Below are 20,402 nucleotides of genomic sequence, written 5' to 3'. Positions count from 1 at the left end.
ATGAACACATACACACAGGTGGTTGTGAGCTGATATTTATATAGTAATTATATTTAAAATGATATAAAAACAACATAAATAATACATTATATAAATATATGATGTTTTATATGTAATTTTAAAATTAAAAAATCAAAATGACTAAACTCTGCCATGGGGTCACTTCATACTGTTAAAGGGATAAACAGGAACTTGAGGGTCAGATTCAGTGGCTCAGCGGTCATATAGCCTCTGGTCATAGCAGTCCTATGACTTTGAGCTGCATTTCTAAGACTATCAGATAAAACACAGCTGGGGAAAGGCCTGGTAGGGCGGAAGTTGAGGGAGTGGGCTGATAGGAATGAGGTCAGAACTTGGAATTGTGGAAACAGCCCTCCTTCCCTCCAGCCTGAGGGGCTTCCTGAGGGGTCCCAACCCGGCACTTGGAATCAGGAATGAGACAGAAGGTGAGCTGTGTATTACCCATCCCTGGGGGCAACAGAGAACCCACAGTGTCTCTGATCCCGAAGCCAGTTCTCAGTTTATGTGAAAGATTTCTTTGAGTTCAGCTTGTTCTTAGACCAGGGTCAACCCCAAACCTAGACTGAATTTGATTTAGACTTTTTTTTTTTTTTGGTTTTTGGAGACAGGGTTTCTCTGTGGCTTTGGAGGCTGTCCTGGAACTCGCTTGGTAGTCCAGGCTGGCCTCGAACTCACAGAGATCCGCCTGAGTGCTGGGATTAAAGGCATGTGCCACCAACGCCCGGCCTGATTTAGACTCTTGAATGGACTGTTTTCTGAAAGGCCTTTGAATTGGCTGAGTGCGGTGGCAAAGGACTACAGCTCCAGCTAGGTGGGAGGTAGAAGCAGAAGGAATTAGGATTTGAGTCTGGGCTACAGAGCAAGACCCAGTATTGAAAGAAAGAAAGAGAGAGAGAGAGAAAAAGAGAGAAAGAAAGAGAGTAAAAGAGAGAGAAAGAAAGAAAGAAAGAAAGGAAGGAAGGAAGGAAGGAAGGAAGGAAGGAAGGAAGGAAGGAAGGAAGAAGAGAAAAAGGCCAGGGCTGGAGAGATAGAGATGGCCTAGCAGTTAGGTTCCTAACACCCAGACACCCAGGTCACATGGCTTACAAGTTCATGTAACTCTAGCTTCAAAGGATCCAATGGTCTCTTCTGATCTCCGCTGCACTTGTGCAGCACTACACACCGCCCCCCCCACACACACATATACAGAGAGAGAGACATACACACACACAGAGACAGAGTTACTGAGTTAAGGGGTCACATAACTTTGTAATCAAATTTGGTTTTGTAGTATTTCTTTTTTTTGAATCAAAGCCATTTCTTGCTTTTCTCTTAAGAGAAAACACAATTGTTACTGACTGGAAACAAACTAAAGTCACTTTCTAGTTCAGCACGTGGACTGAGGGAGGACTGCCTGATATTTCTATATCAAAACTGAGTGTGGTGGTTCACACCTACAACCCCAGCCACTCTGGAGGCTGAGGCTGGAGCATTTCAGTTCAGGAATTCTAGGTCAGCCTGGGTACTACAATGAGAAAAAAGACAATCTTAAGTCATCATTCCTTCACGCTGTTTTTCGAGACAGGGTTTCATGTAGCCTAGGCTGACCTCAGATTCACTATGTAACCAAGACTGGCCTTGAACTCCTGATCCTCCTGCCTCCATCTCTTACATGCTAGGATTATAGGCATGTCTCACCATGCCTAGATTCTTCATTCTATTTTGAGGAGAAGAATCACTACCCTCTCTCAATTTCCAAAGACCTTTTTGTGTATAGCACACCTGCTACAGTGTACGCCCATGTTTTGTGACAATAGGATCAATTTCCTGTTGATTTGGTTTGTCCCAGACACGTGCCAGCCAGCCTTATGACTAATGCGCACCTTAAGAGGCCCTAAATAGCTGACCTGCTATTCTGGTTTTTTGGTAATAGGCCCACATCTGTTCTCTCTTCCTCATCCAGCTGAGGCAGTCAACATGGAGGTCACTTTCCTGTTTCTGTCCCACACAGGCATGGATGAGCTTAACTACTCAAACTCTACTTCTGTGTAGAGGGAGCTGGGAGTGTAACTCAGGCGGTAGAGTGCTTTCGTAGTCTGCCCAAAGCCTAGAGTTTAGTCTCCCGCACTGTGGGGATATGTTCCCAGCACTTGGGAGGTAGAGGCAGGCAGGAGGATCTAAGTGATTCTTGGTCACATAGTAAGTTCAAGCCTAGGTGACATGAGACTCTCTCTCTCTCTCTCTCTCTCTCTCTCTGTGTGTGTGTGTGTGTGTGTGTATGTCACACCGGGGAGGGGCAGAGGAGTGCTTTTAAGCAGGTATGATAAGTCCATCCTCTAAGGTCCATAACCTGCTTACTGAGAGATGGGACAAATGAGTTGACCTGCCGCCAACCCCCCCCCCCCACTTCTTACATGTATTACATCCCAGAGAGTACCTGAGACTGACTATATGTGAGCCTCACCAAGGCTAAACACTCCTCTCTCTCCAGCTGGGGAGCTGGCTTCACCTTGCACAGGACCCTAAAGACCCCAACCAGGAGAGCCACAAATCCAAACACAGCTCACCACGCCCTCCTTCCAGAAGCATGGTGGGACACTCTTGAGTGGCCATCAGAATTGCAGAAGAATGGGAAAGACTGCACACCTCCTCTCCCCTGGTAACCAGCTCCCTAAAACTGTGTCAGCGATAGATGCCTTTAGCTACAGTCATGCTAAAACACAGATCTTCCCAATAATGATAACTCTATCAATGTATTTTAACAACAAAAACTCAACTTGTCAGCCAGGCGGTGGTGACGCATGACTTTAATCCCAGCACTTGGGAGGCAGAGACAGGCAAATCTCTGTGAGTTCCAGAATGGGCTCCAAAGCTACAGAGAAACCCTGTCTCGAAAAACCAAAAAAAATTTATGTAAGTTTGTATTTGTATTATATATAAACGTTCTTCATGTACGTACACACACACACACACACACACACACACACACACACACACTTTTCCCATAATTGTGCACCTGAGATGAGTTCATTCAATTTTCTCACACACCTCAGATCTGCTCACTTCAGCACACAGTTGTTCAAGTCAGCACCTGGCCCTAGTGAGTCCAACTCTTTGTTAGATACCTCTGGGAAGCCAAAGAATTTGTTTAAAACTCTAAGGCTATCTGAGCATGAGATGCACACCAAAACTGGAGCCTGAGGCGGGAGGATCATTGTGAGTTCAAGGCTAGGATGGGGTGCATGGGAAAACACTGTTTTGGGACTGGAGAGATGGCTCAGTGGTTAAGAGAGCACTACTGCTTTTCCAGAGGACCTGGGTTCAATTCCCAGCACCATCATGGAAGCTCACAGCTGTCTGTAATTCCAGTTCCAGGGGATCTGGCACCGATGGCAAAACACTTTCTTAATGCCCGCCCTCCCCATTCACAAACCATGCAAGCTACCAAGTGTCAGATGAAGGTCTTAACTTTAATCTAGCAAGGACCTTGAGTAAATTCATTCCTTGTTCACAAAGCAAGACCACTTTGCAAGCTTGTATCTTTATCTAGAAGACTCATGCTATCCCGCTGTGAGTACCAAGGAGTGCTCAACAAGTTAAGTTGTGCCAACTCATCCTAACTCTGTGGTGGCGGGAGGTGTAGGGGGCTTGTAGGGGGGCTAAGCCACAGCTTGTCTTTCCTGTTGTTTTTGTTTGTGGAGCTTGCGATGGGACCCCACACATGCTGAGCGAGTGCCCCCACCACTGAGCCACACTCTCAGCCCTGAAACACATTTTAATAGGAGTGCACATGCTGACTTGACTGCACTAATTTCTTCTGTTTCTCATTTCTGTACCTCATCCTGCCAACCCTGTTCTTTCCCCCACTGAAGTGGAAAGGCCATGGTGGTAAAATGTAAGCCCACAGCCTCTACCGAGAGCCTTCTACTACGTTCCAAGCTTCTCCCAGAGTGACCTCGATCACCAAGCCTCAAACCAAACAAACAAAAAAGGAAATCTATTTAAAGACATCCTTTCTGCCACTCCTAATCCACAGCCTGCTGCTTACTGGTGGCGGGGCATCCCTGCCTACTAAGAGTCGTCAGCAACGCTGGAATACTCAGCTAGATCCCACTCACTTCCCAGAACCACTCAACACCCAACCCTCCCAGCAAAACCTGGAAGAAGAGGTTGAGCACCCCGCCTCTGAGTCAGCCAGGGTGTCTGGGGCCCAAGCACGGGAGACTTGAGGCCAGACTGGGGTTTTGTTTCTATGGCTTTCATTGGAGACAGAGTCTCACCAAATAGGCTAAGCTGGAACTTCCTATTGCAAGCCTGAGTTGGCTTCTGATTCTGGGTTTTCCTGCCTTGGTCTGCAAGTGCTGGCATTTCAGGTATGCTCAACCACAGCCAGTGGAAATGGGCTCTTTTGATTTGTCTAATTGACTGTTTCTTGGTTCGTGTTGAGAACATCCAGAGCCACTATCTCTCTGTGAATCTCAAATTTTGTTCCAAACTGCACAGTCCAAGAAGCTGGGGCCCCAATTCATACACACGCCCCGCTGAGGTACTCATTAGAGGTTACAGGCATGGCTCTGAGGTTGTATGCCTGGAGGAACTAAAGCCCCTGGAGACTTCATCTGCCTTCCTACCCACATGTGAGGCCCTTAATAATGTTAACTCCGGGCTTGCTGCTACCTCTGAAGCAGGTCCCCTGACTTGGGAGGCCTGGAGCACATGGTGCATACAAGGGAGTGCCTGCCTCCCTGGCTGTTTCAGAGTGCCTTGCCTTATCTGCATCGAGGAAGATAGGATTGGGTGAGGGGTTCCACACTGTGGCGCAAGAAGCCTGGATTTGCGCAATGCAGGCCCTGCCTCTGTGTGCTGACTGTGCAGAACTCACTACGCCTAGAGGCAGCACAGGAGGGGTGTGTGTGTGTGTGTATGTGTGTGTGTGAGTGTGTGTGTGTCCACAAACATTTCAATTTGCTCTTCTTTCTCCCCACAAATCTGTCCCCACTTGTCAGCAATGCCACCTGCTTTCAAGTAGCCATAACAAAAATGAGACAGTCACGCCCATCTTTGTCACCTTGCCGCCTTCCCTTTAAAGGCTGAGAATTCCAGGAAAAGAGAAAAAAAAGTTATTTTTAAAAAACTCAGTGCACATCTTTTAGAAACAAAAACACTTTCAGAGTCAAACTATCATGTCTCATAAGTAACCAAATTAAATTGCATAATTATATCCTCAACACTATATAATTTTCAGTAAATGTTAAAATCTCCCTAAATTATCCCTAAAACCTAGTTTGTGAAAACTAGGGTCCATAGGAGACTATACAACATGCCTGTTTTATATACCCGTGAACCTTTATGTCCTTCTCAAACCACAAAGCTCCCTTTGTCATGTTCTGACTCCAGAGGATGCCAGGCTACTTGGTTGTGTCCAGCAGCTTCTCTGTGGTGCTTAGCTGGCTTTCTCTGTCGATTTTCTGCACACTGGAAGTTTTGTCTACACATCCAGATTAAGTGTTTCTGAACTGCTCGACTTTTACGCCTTAAGACAAGATCTCATTTATCCCAAGCCAAGAAAACTCACCACACAGCCAAGGCTGACCTTGAACTCTTGGTCCTCCTGCCTCCACCCCTGAGTGCTAGGATTACAGGAATACAGCATCATGCCCAGTTTCCGGGGAGCTGTGGGTCAAACCCAGCACTTCGTGTACTCTAGAGACGCTGTCTACTGACTGAGCCACATCCTCAGCCCCTCTAAGAATGGGCTTTTCTTCTTTTTAAAAAAGATTTGTTTGTTTATTTATTATGTATACAGCATTCTGTCTGTATGTATGCCCGCAGGCCAGAAGAGGGCACCAGATCTCATTACAAATGGTTGGGAGACACCATGCGGTTGCTGGGAATTGAACTCCAGCCCTCTGGAAGAGCAGTCAGTGCTCTGGGAGGTGGGGGAGTTTCGAGACAGGGTTTCTGTGTGTAGCTTTGGAGGCTGTCCTGGAACTAGCTCTTGTAGACCAGGCTGGTCTCGAACTCACAGAGATCCGCCTGCTTCTGCCTCCCTAGTGCTGGGATTAAAGGTGTGTGCTACCACTGCCTGACGTAGTCAGTGCTCTTAACCCCTGAGCCATCTCTCCAGCTCTAAGAATGTTTTATGAGTGGAAGACATACTACACAGAAAGGCTGACCTCCATAATGACAAACACCAAAAGTATCACCTATGCACATGCCGCTCAGTGAGACTACATTTATCTTCCTACTTGTGGACTGTACAGAGAGGGGGCTGCTTCTTGCTATATTCAGAGTATAGTGTGTCACAATTGTAGTCTGATATGATGTGGAAGAAATCTACATAAAAGCTACTAGGGTATTCGAAACCATCTGCAAGAACCCTCCTGCTCTTTCTTGGATTCTACTGTGTGTGTGTGTCTGCCTGTCTGTCTGTCTGAGGAGGTAGATGTAGACTTGAATCTAATGTTTTCAATACCAGGGATTGAAACATGCTAGGCAACTGGTCTGCCGCTGAGCTACAGCCCCAGCCCTTGGTGTCTCCTTTTTTTGTCTCACAGCCTAGACTCTACTCCTAGTACTGCTCCTGGGCCAACCCTTCCAGAAGCCACAAATCTGTGAGTGACAGACCCAAATGTGAGAGAATGCAGGTAGGTGACTCTGGATATGACATTGTGGTAGTTTGAGTGTAATTGGCCCCCATAATCTCATAGGGAGTGGCACTGTTAGGAGGTGTGGCTTTGTTGGAGTGGTTATGGCCTTGTTGGGGGAAGTGTGTCACTGTGGGGGCAGGCTTTGAGGTTTCCCATGCTAGGGTAACTCCCAGTGTCTCAGTTGACTTCCTGTTGCCTCAAAGATACAGCACTCTCAGATCCAGCACCACATCTGCCTGCGTGCCGCCATGCTCCCCTTCATGATGGCAATGGGCTGAACCTCTGAAACTGTAAGTGAGCCTCTCCAATGAAATGTTTTCTTTTTAAGAGTTTCCGCGCTCATGATGTCCCTTCACAGCAATAGTAACCCGAAGACAGACATTATACATTATTCTCCAGGCTTACAAAGTCCTTCTTCTTTTGGTGGTGCTGCGGATAAAACCCAGGGCCTTGCATACACTAAGCACACACTCTGCCACTGAGCTACATGCATGGCTGCAATAGCCTCCAATTCCCAAGCTTAGTATGAACCCAGTTAAAAACATTTGACCACATATTAGGGAATAAACAATCTGTTCTGTGAGTCTGTATCGTTACTAACACAGGCCATCTTACAGTGACTTGCGAGGGCTGCCAAGGCTCGCAAAGGCTGGGAACCCCCTTAGTTTCCAGCGTGTGGGGCATGAGCCTCTGAGACATCCCTGATCCAGGCCAGCCTCTGTGCTCTGAGAGGTGAGCAGGGAACCAGGCAATGCTGGTGTCCCCAAGCACATGGTGTCCTCTGAGCAAACGAAGAAGCAAGCATGGAAATGAAGGGTGGTGGGGTGGGCTCAGGACGTTTTGGGATATTCTCACACATGGACTAAACAGCGAGGACAATGACAGCGAGTACATGCCATGCATGTGCCTAAATACACGTACAATATTTCTGGGAGTGAGTTGGGCGATGACTGTAGGTAGAGCTTTCCCTGCAAGCATGAGGACCTGAGTGCACATCCACAGCAATCTTATAAAAAGCTAAAGAAGTGGGCCACACCTGTAAATCCCAGCGCATGCAAAGTGGAAAGAATGGGGTCGGTGGAGGCTTACTGGCCAGCTAGTCCAGCCGATTGGTGCGCTTCAGGTTCCGTGAGTGGCAGCATCTCAGTAAGGCAGAAGGGCTGGATAGGTGGCTCAGCAGTTAAGAGCACTTGCTGTTCTTCCAGCGGGCATGGGTTTAGTTCCCAGCACCCATATTTGGGGGTTCACAACTTCCCATGACTCCAGCTTCGGGGGATTCACTGCCCCCTTCTGGCCTCCAAGGATACTACACATAAATAAAAAATGAGATGGAGCGTGATGGAGGAAGATACTAGATGTCAATCTAGATGACAACTAGATGTCAACTGAATGATACTAGATGTCCACCACACAGAGAATACTTTTAGGAGGTTCTGTATGAATCTGATGACTGGTAGGAAGGGGTGAGGGAGTAGCAGGGGAACCTTAGTGTATGAACTAGGAAGACGAATTTTAATGAATCACTGTAAGGATTCAGGCATTATGCTGGCCTGCCCCGTCAATGCACTCAGGCAGTATCCTGGCTAGCCAAGGATTACAAGACTAATAGTCTGCTCACAGGCGCAAAGGACCCCTTTCAAAGAGAGACCCACCCAATTCCCGCTCTTTCCCCCGGGGCAGATAGTACATTTCTCTTCTCGTTTGTCATCTCTGTGTCTGTGTCTATTTACCTTATTTTCTTATCTCCCTGTCAATAAAACTTTCAATATAAGTCACATCTATAGGTCTCTGTTTCCCCATCTGCCCGCTGACCAACACCTGCCCCTGACCGAGATCCTCGAGGTCCCAGTACGGGACTGGGGACCTGCCACCTGTGGTCCCAACACACTCTGAATTGTTCCTCAGAATAACCTTTGGAATTGTTGGATTTTTTTTATTTTTATTTTTTTTACTGTGTACACCGTGGCTTTTTGGAAAATGACAAGTTTGGGAAACGACTTAAGGAAAAAAAAAGATGTGGTGTGTAGTTTGTGAACTTAAACATGTGGGAGTACCCTTTGCCACTTTTCAGCAGTGTGACCTTGTGCACTTGGTGAGTCCTGCCTGGGGCTCCTTCAGCACACCGCAGGGCTGCAAGGAGAGGAAGGGTGGGAATGGGTGGGGTGGGTAATTAGGTCTGTGAACTTTACAGAACTGTTTACTGGCTCGTTCTTCTGTACCTCGTCACTTAAGTGTTCATAAAGAGGGCATCTCCCTTTAGTGATTATACATCACACGGTGATGTCACTTGCTCCAGTGTGAGCAGAAGCTATCTCATTGTTTTTATAAAGCTCTCTATTTGGTCCCTGGTTCCTCCCAGTTTTGCTGAAGGGCATGTGATCAAGTGCTGTCATCTAGTGGTCAAAATGCATATAACTAATCCTGGAAAAGATGAAGGGCCGGGGCATGTCCAGCGGTTTGACGCAGAACTGGTCCTAAAGGCATGCACTACCACCCCACCGGGTCTGTGTTTCCAATTTTCATTCATTGCTAGCTTGGTCTTATTCCCCCCACCCCGCCTTTCTTTTTTTCTTTTTTTTTTTACCTAAAATTTTTCCTTTTCTTGTTTATTAATTTTTCTCTCATATTACACCCCAACGGCGGCAGTTTCCCTCCCTCCTCCCCTCGCAGTCCCTGAGCCGCCTCCCCTCTCCCCCCCCTTTAGATCCTCTCCTCTTCTTTTCCCTTCGGAAAAGGACAGGCCTCCCAGCGATATCTACCAAACGTGGCATAACAAGTTACAGTCAGACTAAGCACCTCCCCTCATGAGGCTGGACAAGGAAATCCAGGAAGAGGAAAATGGCCCCAAAAGCAGGCAAAAGAAACAGCCCCCACTCCTACTATCAGTAGTCCCACAAGAACATCTGTAGTAATTTTAAAAACGGAAGAGAGAGAAAGACACCACGAGACAGAGTTCAGGTGGAGGGTTTTTTTAATTAGGGGAAAGGGATTGTAAAAAGGAGGATGGGGAAGGGGGAGACCAGTCTCTGGGGATAGGAGAAGTGGGAGAGAGGAAAGAGAGGCAGAGAGAGAAAGAAAGAGAGAGGCAGAGAGAGAGGGTGGGACAGAGAGAGAGAGAGAGAGAGAGAGAGAGAGAGAGAGAGAGAGAGAGAGAGAGAGAGAGAGAGAGAGAGAGAGAGAGAGAGAGAGAGAGAGGGATGGCACTGGACAGGGCCCTTTGAAAAGGGAACATAGTGTGAACATGCACAGGTGGTGCTCTCAGTGGCTGCAGCTGAGGGGGTATCTTGTCAGAACTCCAAAGGCAGGCCAGCACAGATGCCTGAGTACTGACAGCACCAAGCTACTCAACCATAACATATGCAGAGGACCTAGGTCAGACGCATACAGGTTCCTGATTGTCAGATCAGTCTGTGGGCCCGTGTGAGTCCAGGTTAGTTGATTCTGTGAGCCATTTTCTTGTGGTGTCCTGTGGGGACACCAGACCTTGAGCAGAGACCCACTTCCCCATCGGCCTGGGAGTAGGCAGCTGTAAGACAATGTTTACTAAAAACATGATTACTAAAAACAATACAATGCCCGGGGCAATAAGTTCCTGGAAAGGGCTTCCCCACAGGAACTGCCCTGACCTTGACCTTGTCCAAAGACTAACCGCCTCTTCTGACATGCCCAGATCAGTTTTTGGTGTCAGAGCAGAACCAGCCAGGGGTAAGGAGAGAGCAGAAGCTTTTCTGGAGGGAGGCCTTTCTTGAGAAGTTTTTTTGAGCCTTTTTGGGGCCTGCTTAAAGTTTTCTTTACATCGTTGAACAAGTCTCTGTGTTGTCAATCCCCAACACCCTCTGCACGTTCTCGGACACAGGCTGCGAAGCAGACGAGGCAGTGTCCTTGACCCCTCTGGCTCCTACAATCCTTCCCTTTTTGATTATTGTAACCAACACTATCAGAAGCACTTGTGTGCATGCCTCTGTGTGACTAGCCCTCTCTTTTACTTGTGAGTGCAAATGGAATTTTTCTGAGAAACTGCCAAGTTGGTTTCTAAGGCACATGAATCTTTTTTTTTTTTTTTTGGTGTTTTCAAGATACAATGTGACCTGGGACTGGCTCTTGTAGACCAGGCTGGTCTCAAACTCACAGAAATCCGCCTACTTCTGCCTCCAGAGTGCTGGAATTAAAGGCGTGCACCACCAATGCCTTTTTTTATGTTCCTGACAGTGACATAAGAAAACTTAAACTTCTTGGAGAACTGGAACAATGGCTCAGGAGTTAATAACACTAGCTGGTCTTCCATTCCCAGCAACCACATGATGGGTCACAATCATTCGTAATGAGATCTGGTGCCCTCTTCTGGCCTGCATGCATACATGCAGATGGAATACTGTATACATAAATAAAATCTTTTTCAAAAACCTCAAACTTCTTTAAGGAGTTTCCAATGTTCTAGTTCTGGCATTCTATCTATCTATCTATCAAGATCTTGCTAAGTAACTCTGGCTGGTCTGGAACTTGCTATGTAGACCAGGCTGGCCTCAAACTTGTGATCTTCCTGCTTCTGCTTCCCCAAGACTGTACCAGACATAAGCCACAAGGCTTGGCTTTAAAAAAATGCTATCCTAGTGGGCAGAAAGTGATGTTTCATTATGGTTTTGATTTTCATTTCACTAATGGCTTAATGTGTTAAGCATATTTTATGTGCTTGCTGCCCATTTGTTTGTCTTATCTTGAGAAATGTCTACCCAGGTTGTCTGGCCATTTATAAACTAGCATTTGTATTTCTGAGTTGTTTTCTATATATGTTGTGCTGTTGGAGCCACTGTGTTCTCTACAATGCGACTTGGTTGCCTCCTGCTAGCTGGGCTGTCTTTAGCTGTTGTGGTGGCATCTTATTTTTTTTTTTTTTTTTTTTTGGTTTTTCGAGACAGGGTTTCTCTATGGCTTTGGAGGCTGTCCTGGAACTCGCTCTGTAGACCAGGCTGGCCTCGAACTCACAGAGATCCGCCTGTCTCTGCCTCCCAAGTGCTGGGATTAAAGGCGTGTGCCACCAACGCCCAGCCTTGTGGTGGCATCTTTTAAAGTGTTGTGTAAGGTACTTTTCCTGTAGTTGTGAAACACTTACCTAATTATTCTTTTATTACTAAATACTCAGGAGTCAGATATTGGGGTAAAAACCTGATTGATCAGAGAAGCAGTAGAGAATCGGCCAATGATCTTTCTCTTTCCTTCTTTCATCCAAAAGGGTTGGACCTCTTTCTCTAAGCCCCTCCCTACTACTTCCTGGCTTCTCCAAAACCTCTATGGTTAATTTGGTCAGCTAATAACTAGCTCCACCCTCTGATTCAGGGTAAACTTTACTGGCAGTTTTGGGAGTGTCAGAGTGCGATCAAAGTATCCCACAACATAATTGTGATATAGTATCTGGGTAAAAGCAACTGAAAGGAGGAAACAGTTATTGTAGTTTACAGTTGCAGGACACATAGATCATCATGGTGGGGACATCAAGGCGGCAGGAGAGAGAAACAACTGGTCACATTGTATCCACAGTCAGGAAGCAGGGAGATGAGTACTCAGCCCACGTCTCCTGTTTGATGCACTTCCAGGCACCAACCCAGTAAAAGGCATGCACGGGAGCTCACGGATGTGCCCAGACACTTGTATCCTAGGTAATTCCAGGTCCCGTCAAGCTCCCAGTCAGTGTTAACAGTCACCAGCACAGAGGTGTTTGCTTTGTTACAGTTGAATTCTCCCAGCTGGACTTCAGTTCCCGTTCAGTCGAGCACTCATCCAGGAGTGGTGTTTTCTCTGCGTGATTATCATTCATAATTTGTGAGCATTAGTCAGTAAGCGAGGTTATTCCATGTGGATGTATGTCACTGTCCAGATTCCCAGCAGTGTCCTGGAACTTTCCAAAGCCACTATGAATGTCATATCTATCTTTCCCTTTTAGTTTTTAACTCGGCTTTCTGGATTCTTGATGTGGCCACTGCCTCAGGCAGCTTCAATATTAAACTCTTACTTTTCACTGTTCTTGACAAATGCCCCTAGGACATCAGGGTGAGCTCTGAGTTGTGCCGAATAAATACAATTCTTGTGAATGGAGATCTCTGGAGGAATATCCAGAGTGGTCAGATAATGGCAGTTCATAGAGATCTACACTTTGGGAGAGACCAATAACCTACTGCCCTTCCACCAGGGCTAGGAAATTGGTTTTCACTGACTGTGGAGCTATTGGTTCTAAAGGCTACTGGAGAGCTGGAGTGGGGAGATTAAGCCCCTCAGTGCACATTAAAGAACCACAAAGCTGGTTGTTGAGCTGTCCTCATGTGTTCATGTATGGATATGGGTGCCTGTGTGTGCATGTGTGTGCGTGTGTGTGTGTGTGTGTGTGTGTGTGTGTGTATGTGTGTGTGTGTAACAGTTATAGGTGAAGTTCAGAAAACACCCTTGGGCGTCACTCCTCAGGTGCTGTCTACCTTTTCTGAGACAGGGCCTCTCACTGGTTTGAAATTCTCTGATTAGGTTAGGCTATCCAGAGAGCCTGAGGGACCTCTGTCTCTGCCTGTTCAGTGCTGGACTTATGAACACCCACCACCATGCCCAGCAGGTTGACACTGCTCTGGCAATTAAACTAGGGTTCTTGTTTTTTGTTTTTTGTTTTTTTTCGAGACAGGGTTTCTCTGTGGCTTTGGAGGCTGTCCTGGAACTAGCTCTTGTAGACCAGGCTGGTCTTGAACTCACAAAGATCCCCCTGTCTCTGCCTCCCGAGTGCTGGGATTAAAGGCGTGCGCCACCAACGCCCAGCGGGTTCTTGTTTTTGGAAGACAAGGATTTTGCTGACTGGGTCTCTCCCCAGCCCTCTGGTATTCTTAAGCGCACATTACTCAGATCACAGCAGACCTGGAACTAATTTCTATTCCTGACTAAGTTGGTTGGGTTGTTTCTGCCAGTGTCAGTGGTGGGAGCTCCATCCTTTCAGCCGTGGGGGCTAGGTATATCGAGAAATCCCCAGATGCTTGGGAAGAAGAGTTCTTTATTAAGGGATGAAATGGGGAACACACTCATGGATACAACGGGAAGCATGCTGCTGACTCTTCGTCCACCAGGGAAGGATGGAGAAAGCTCCAGACCAGGTCACCGAATGGTGTGTTGTATCAGGAAGCCTTCCATGCCCAAGTGAGAACCACCCCCCCCTCGCAGTTTTGTTTTTTGTTTTTGCTTTTGTTTTTTTGAGACAGGGTTTCTCTGTATTGTTTTGGAGGCTGTTCTGAAACTCACTCTGTAGACCAGGCTGGCCTTGAACTCACAGCGATCCACCTGCCTCTGCCTCCCCAGTACTGGGATTAAAGGGGTGCACCACCATTGCCCGGCTTGCCCCTGCAGTTTTTATCTGGTCACATATCAGAGAAAACCACATCCATGGCTAGTCACCCCATATGCCATTGTCTTAACAGATTGAGCTCCCACAGCAAGTGTCCTTGTTGCTTTTGTAGAGGACAGACTTTGGTGCACATGTCTACCTTTCTTGGTACACCCAGAACACACTTCAAGCTGCAAGTCAGTGGAGTCCACTCCCAGAGAACATCATGGTTCTCTGTACTCCATAAGGTCTGGAAAGATGGTCTAATCCATTCATTTTAGGTGAAGCCTAAAATGTCAGATCCAAGTCAACAAAGCAAGCTGATGTCAGGTCTCGGGTGAAGAAGACCTTATGGGATGTTTATCTGGACGACACAGATGGTGTACTGACTCACTAAAGGGAGTAGTGGTGTGCGGGAGGCAGAGTGTGAACCCGTGTGCATGCAGTATTAGGAGACGCACCTGTGTGCATGTGTAATCAGGGGATGCACCTCTGTGCATGTGTAATCAGGGGATGTACCTGTGTGCATGTGTAATAAGGGGATGCACCTGTATGCATGTGTTAGCAGATGTACTCAATATAAGCTGGTGTTGAGATGAGGGGTGGCATGCTGTGCTGGACAACCACAGAGAGGGAATGGGAAGCGTCCTGCCTTAGGGATGGGGTATTGGTGGCCAGCTGTTTAACAGGTGAAGGGTGGGATAGTATTCTAGGCAGAAGCCTTCAACAGCCAAGGCAGAGAGGGCAGAGAGAATAAACCTGGGGAGTGGCCCAAGCTGGGGAGGGCAGGAACAGGACAGTTCTTACATCACACTTTGTCTTGATGTGCCCGATATAGGGTTTAGATGATGCAGTGACTGGTATAACAATTAGAACAAAGATGAGCAACACACACTCTAACCTACGCTCATTGGACAGCAAGGGTCTTTCTGACAGCTTATCACCAAAGTATCGGGGTTTCGTTTGATTGGTCCTCATTCTGAGACACGGCTTCTTCTCTGTGGACCGGAAGCTAGCCTTGAACTCATACCCATCCTCCTCCTTCAGGCTTCTTAGTCTAGGACCACAGGTGTGCCACACCGTGCCTTTCTAAGATGCCCGTTCTCTCTCTTGATTTTTCAAGACAGGGTTTCTCTGTGTAACAGCCATAGCTGTCCTGGAACTTGTTCTGTAGACCAGGCTAGCCTCAAGCTCACCATCTTGCCTCTGTATCCGGAGGGCTGGGATTAAAGGTGTGTGCCACCGCTGCCTGGCTGAATGTCAGCTCTTCACAGCTCTTTTCTTCATGTGCTGGTTAAGAAAGGATGCCATAGCCTGTGGCTACATTCCTTATCTTAGAGAGAGAACCTTTGGGGCCTAACTCTTCTCCCTAAACAGAAATCTTTTTTGTTTGTTTGTTTGTTTTTTTTTTTTTGAGACAGGGTCTCTCTATATTGCTTTGGAGCCTGTCCTGGAACTCTGTAGACCAACCTGGCCTTGAACTCACAGAGCTCCACCTGCTTCTGCCTCCTGAGTGCTGGGACTGAAGGCATGTACCACCAACCCCCCGGCCTAAATAGAAATCTTTCAAGATGGCCGGGCGTTGGTGGCACACGCCTTTAATCCCAGCACTTGGGAGGCAGAGGCAGGCGGATCTCAGTGAGTTCGAGGCCCGCCTGGTCTACAAGAGCTAGTCCCAGGACAGCCTCCAAAGCCACAGAGAAACCCTGTCTTGAAAAACCAAAAAAAAAAAAAAAAAAAAAAAAAAAAAGCTAGTTCCAGGACAGCCTCCAAAGCCACAGAGAAGCCCTGTCTCGAAAAACCAAAAAAAAAAAAAAAAAAAAAAAAAAAAAGAAATCTTTCAAGATGAAGACAAATGTAAAAATCCTTCTGCTTCAAGTTTCCTTAAGGGTCTGGGTGACACCACAGACGCTGTGTGTTTCTGAACTCAGCAACTGGATTAGGAGGATTAGAGGAGAGGGCTGAAGGCAGGGCAGCTCCTTAAACATCCCAGAAAGACAGAAGGGGGAGACCTCCATCCTTGCACACACTTGATGGCCCTGCCTAGAGGGGACACAGGGATGCCCTGCCCTAGAAGCACTGTTCTCTGCAGTCAGAACTGACACTGGTTCCAATGCTTTAAAAAACAGGTGGTGGGATGCCTCAGCAGGTAAAGGTGCTTGCTGCCAAGCCTGAGGACCTGAGTTCAATCCTTGGGACCCCCATGGTGAAAGGAGAGAACCAAGTCCTGTCAGGTTTTGTCTTCTAACCTCCACAAAGTACACTGTGACACACACAGACACACACACACACACACACACACACACACACACACACACACACAGAGTTTTTTTTTTTAACCCCCTAACCCCGACAGAGTTCCCCGTATATAGCCTTGGCTGTCCTGGAACTCACTCTGTAGACCAGGCTGGCCTCAAACCTACAGAGATCCACCTGCCCCTGCCTCCTGAGTGTTGGACTTAAGGGTATGTGCCACCACCACCACTCAGCAAATGTAATATTTTTAAAAAGAAAGAAAGAAAGGAGAGTGTAGTAGTTTGAATGTGATTGGCCCCCCATAATCTCAAAGGGAGTGGTACTATTAGGAAGTGTGGCCTTGTAGGAGGAAGTATGTCACTGTTGGGGTGGGCTTGGAGTTCTCCTGTGTTCAAACTACGTCCATTGTCACAGTCCAGGTCCTGTTTCTTCTGATCAGGATGTAGCCAGCACCATGTCTGCCTGCATGGCACCATGCTCCCGTCATTATGCTAATTGACTGAACCTCTGAAACTGTAAGTTGCCACCTCAAATGTTTTCCTTTATAAGAGTTACTGTGGTCATGGTGTCTCTTCACAGCAATAGAAACCCTAACTAAGACATAAGTTGGTACAGGAGACGGGTGTTGCTGTTGTAGGCCTGACCATGTTTTGTTTGGAGGAATTTGGACTTTGGGAGCTTGGGTTAGACAGAGACATATTGACTAGTCCTGGAAGGTTTCTATTTTTCTTCTGACTTCTTTTTTCAGACAAGGTCTCACTATGTAACCCTGGCTGATCTAGAATTCACTGTGTAGATCAGGTTGGCTTTGAACTCACAGAGATCTGTCTGTCTCTGGCTTCCCAAGTTCTGGGTTTAAAGGCATGAGCCATCATGCCTAAGAAAGCAATCCTGTTCTTCTGTTTGAAATATGAAAAACTTGGGTCTGAGAGATGACTCAGAGGTAAAGGCAGTTGTCGCCAGGCCCTGTTGATAACTTTGAGTTCCATGCCTGTGATCCACACTGCAGAAGGAAAGAAATGAGCCCCTGAGTTGTCCTCTGGTCTCCAGTTGTATGCTGTGGCATGTGCGCACACACACAAAATAAACTAATAGAAATGTAATAAAAACATTTTAAAAAGGAAGGGCCAACTTGAGAATCAGTTGTTTTCATTGTGGCTATGCCAGGCATTGAATGGAATGAGAAGACAAATCAAATCTGCTTTTATCAGACCAGCTAAGAGCCAGTGAGGATTTGCATGCCAGACACTGTGCCAAAGTCTGCATGCTTCCAACTTCTAACCCCCACAGCAGCCCTACGGTGCAGGTAGGCCCATTGTACAGAGTGGAAACCGAGGCTGGGGGAACCATTCGCCGAAGCTCGTAACCCTGGACAGCACAAATGGGACTCAGTGGACTACTGAAGGAAAAAAAAAGATGGAGTGGTGGGTGGGGATGGCTCTGGAGGACTTTCGGTGGGAGTAGGGTGTGAATATGATTGAAATACATTGTAAAAATACATTTAAAATTCCGGTTGTGTAATCTTCTTAAGGCACAGCACTGGTTCCTGCTGTCTCAGCCATGCTTCCCTCCTACCTCTCCACCCGTCCTCCAGACGAAATCCACGGACTGCTCACTCAGGACTGCTCACTCAGGACTGCAGGTGGAGTAAAAGATAAGGAGGCAAGGAGTGTCTAAATTTAAAGTGCTGGAAAATCCAACATTTTATTCACTACATTTCGGTGACTACACAAATGCGGAAACATTGTAACACTGGGATCGTGATGACATCACCACTTGCTTTTTTTTTTCTTTTCTCTTTTTCTTTAGCAAACACAGCAGATGATATTGCACGGCATAAAGAGAGAACAGTATTGAAGTTCAAAAAATTAATTAAAAAATAAAAGGGAAGAAAGAAAGAAACCTTAATGCAGTACAAACCAGAAGAATGCCTAACACACTACACATTTTTGTCGCTATGCACGGAAAATACAGAAGAAGGGTCAACAGCGAGAAAGACAGACGAAGTATCAGCAAATGACTGTAACTGGGTACAATAATCATTTCATCTGACATGTTGATGCAGTGTAGAAACTACTACCATTTTCTAATAGTCAAAGAAGAGGACAGTAACGTTTGTTTGTCTCCTAGCAAAAATCTCCTAAGCCCCTCATGGTTAGGTGTGTAGTTAAATAATCATGTATTTACCATTTTTTGTTGTTTTTTTTTTTTAATTCATTGCTAAGGAAGAACTCCCCCTGCCCTTGGAAAAATTTCTACTCTATTGATCTTTTATTTAATTTTTACCTGATGATTGTCTTAGGCACCCTCCTTATATAATAAACCATCAAGCTAACTTGAACAGGGAAACTGAGTCAGGCTCTTACAATAGCTGAGGTCAAGTGTGCTGCAGATAGGAAAGGGGGAAGGGACAGGTCTCAGTGAGTGGGCTGGTTCTGATGGGACAGCACATGGGGGGGCGAGACTTGACAACAGCCAGCAAACAAGTAGGAGGCAGTGTTTTAAAGTTTCTTATTATTGATTAACTGTCAGTTGGATCAGATGGCAATTCTAAAATGAGCCCACAATGATTATGTAATAAATGCAGAACATACTATTAAAAAAACCAACACTAACAGAAATAGAAGTGTGACCTTATAAAGATAATTCTGCCGTGAGCTTCACTGATGACCTCTCAAAACCTTCCCTCAACATCCTGAGTCCACAGCACTGCCGCCCCGGACTCAGCATCCTGACTCCGACGCCACCATCCCAGGATCTCAGAGCCGACTTATTACCCTATTCACATACATAATCAGTATAAAAATGTCCCTCTTGATCCGAAACCTGCGCCCTCCCCTCTTCTTCCCCACCCCAAACATGCCTGCAAAAGAAAGGAAGGCCACCTGCCTGTGTTGAGAGGGATGTTGGGTATAGCCATGAGTCTATGCAACCTGTCAGGAAAGCTGACTGACAGAGTGGGTGACTCCTGTGAGGGTGGCTCTGGTCCTCGAGGGTTCTGTGTGTGCTGATCAAGGACCAGACCTGCCTTGGCTAAATGGAAATTGTTCTGCTCTACTCTCCCCCCCAGGAGTCCTTCCCACTTGGGTAGGGTTCACATGAGAAGGCAGGATGGGGCAGGGGGAGCAGGGGTGTGGTGCTCTTAACCGAATTTCCTAGATTAGAGTGATCATTAAGCCAAGTTGAATTTGTGTTGCTTCTTGCATGGGCTGCTGGGGGTTGGTGCCCCCCCCTCCCCAAGCTGAGTCTTTTTCTTAAAGACAGCTTGGTGGAAAGGCTGCCTCCCACCCGGAAATGCAGAAAGAAGGCATTGAGAGGGTTTCCAGATTCAAGTTAGCTTGTCTCTTTAGCTTTTTATACTTTGACTTCTTATACCCATGCTTGGATAGGTAAAAACAAACAAACAAACAAACAAACCAAAGCAGTCAGTGGTGGAGCAATGTATCCCACAGACACAGGTGCTTTGAGACACTGGGAAAGGTCTTAAGCTCTTTAAAATTTCAGGTCTTACCTGCAGAGTGATTCAAAAAATAAATAAGTACATTAAAGGAAAACTACAGGTAGTGCCTTCCATCCTTCGACTTTGGTACTCTCATTTGGCATGTACGAGTTTCTGAGGGGGAGCTGGCAGTGTTCAGAGCACGTGTGGATGTGTTCACCAGGAACAAACTAAAGATAACCACACTCTGAAGGCAAGAGAGGCTCCTTCTTCAGCTTAGCATCAAGCACAAAAGAGGTTGTAACATAGAGTTTTGGCCATTCATTGTACTATATACACTGTAAAAACTACACGGTCATAAATTAACAAAGCGATTAAATAAGTTCATATAAAATGTAATTAAATTAAGACAAATCACAGCACATTATAGAGAAAATAGGAACCAGTTTCACAAAAAAGATTATATATATATATATAATTTTTTTTACCCTGTGGAAACAAATTTTCTACAAAACACAAACTTCCATAAGTAATGATCAAAATGAAAATCATTTCTTATTCCATTCTTGCATTTTTACACAACCCTTAACTTTTAACCCACTTGGGGGACATTCCCAAAAATTAACTCTTCCTTGAGCAACTGAGCAGTTCAGCCAAGAAAACAAACCCCAAACCAAAAGGAGGGTGGGGGGGAGGGAACACCCAAACA

The 20,402-nt window shown here is 46.4% G+C and overlaps 1 long non-coding RNA gene across 2 annotated transcripts; it reads left to right on the top strand.

Moving 5' to 3' along the window:
* Nucleotides 1–356: 356 nt before the first annotated feature.
* LOC121137576 lies at nucleotides 357–18,603 on the top strand. 2 transcript variants are annotated; one of them, XR_005874868.1, is made up of 5 exons: nucleotides 357–446; nucleotides 6,558–6,647; nucleotides 16,669–16,769; nucleotides 17,786–17,896; nucleotides 18,064–18,603. It is a non-coding gene; the product is annotated as an uncharacterized LOC121137576 (long non-coding RNA). The 2 variants fall into 2 exon arrangements; XR_005874867.1 differs by having other exon boundaries at nucleotides 17,786–18,603.
* The last annotated feature ends 1,799 nt before the right edge of the window (nucleotides 18,604–20,402 follow it).

Source organism: Mesocricetus auratus, unplaced genomic scaffold, assembly GCF_017639785.1.
Source record: "Mesocricetus auratus isolate SY011 unplaced genomic scaffold, BCM_Maur_2.0 Super-Scaffold_100691, whole genome shotgun sequence".
Lineage (NCBI taxonomy): Eukaryota > Metazoa > Chordata > Mammalia > Rodentia > Cricetidae > Mesocricetus > Mesocricetus auratus.
The sequence above is the reverse complement of the archived record's forward strand: the minus strand, read 5'-3'. Positions and strand labels throughout refer to the sequence as shown.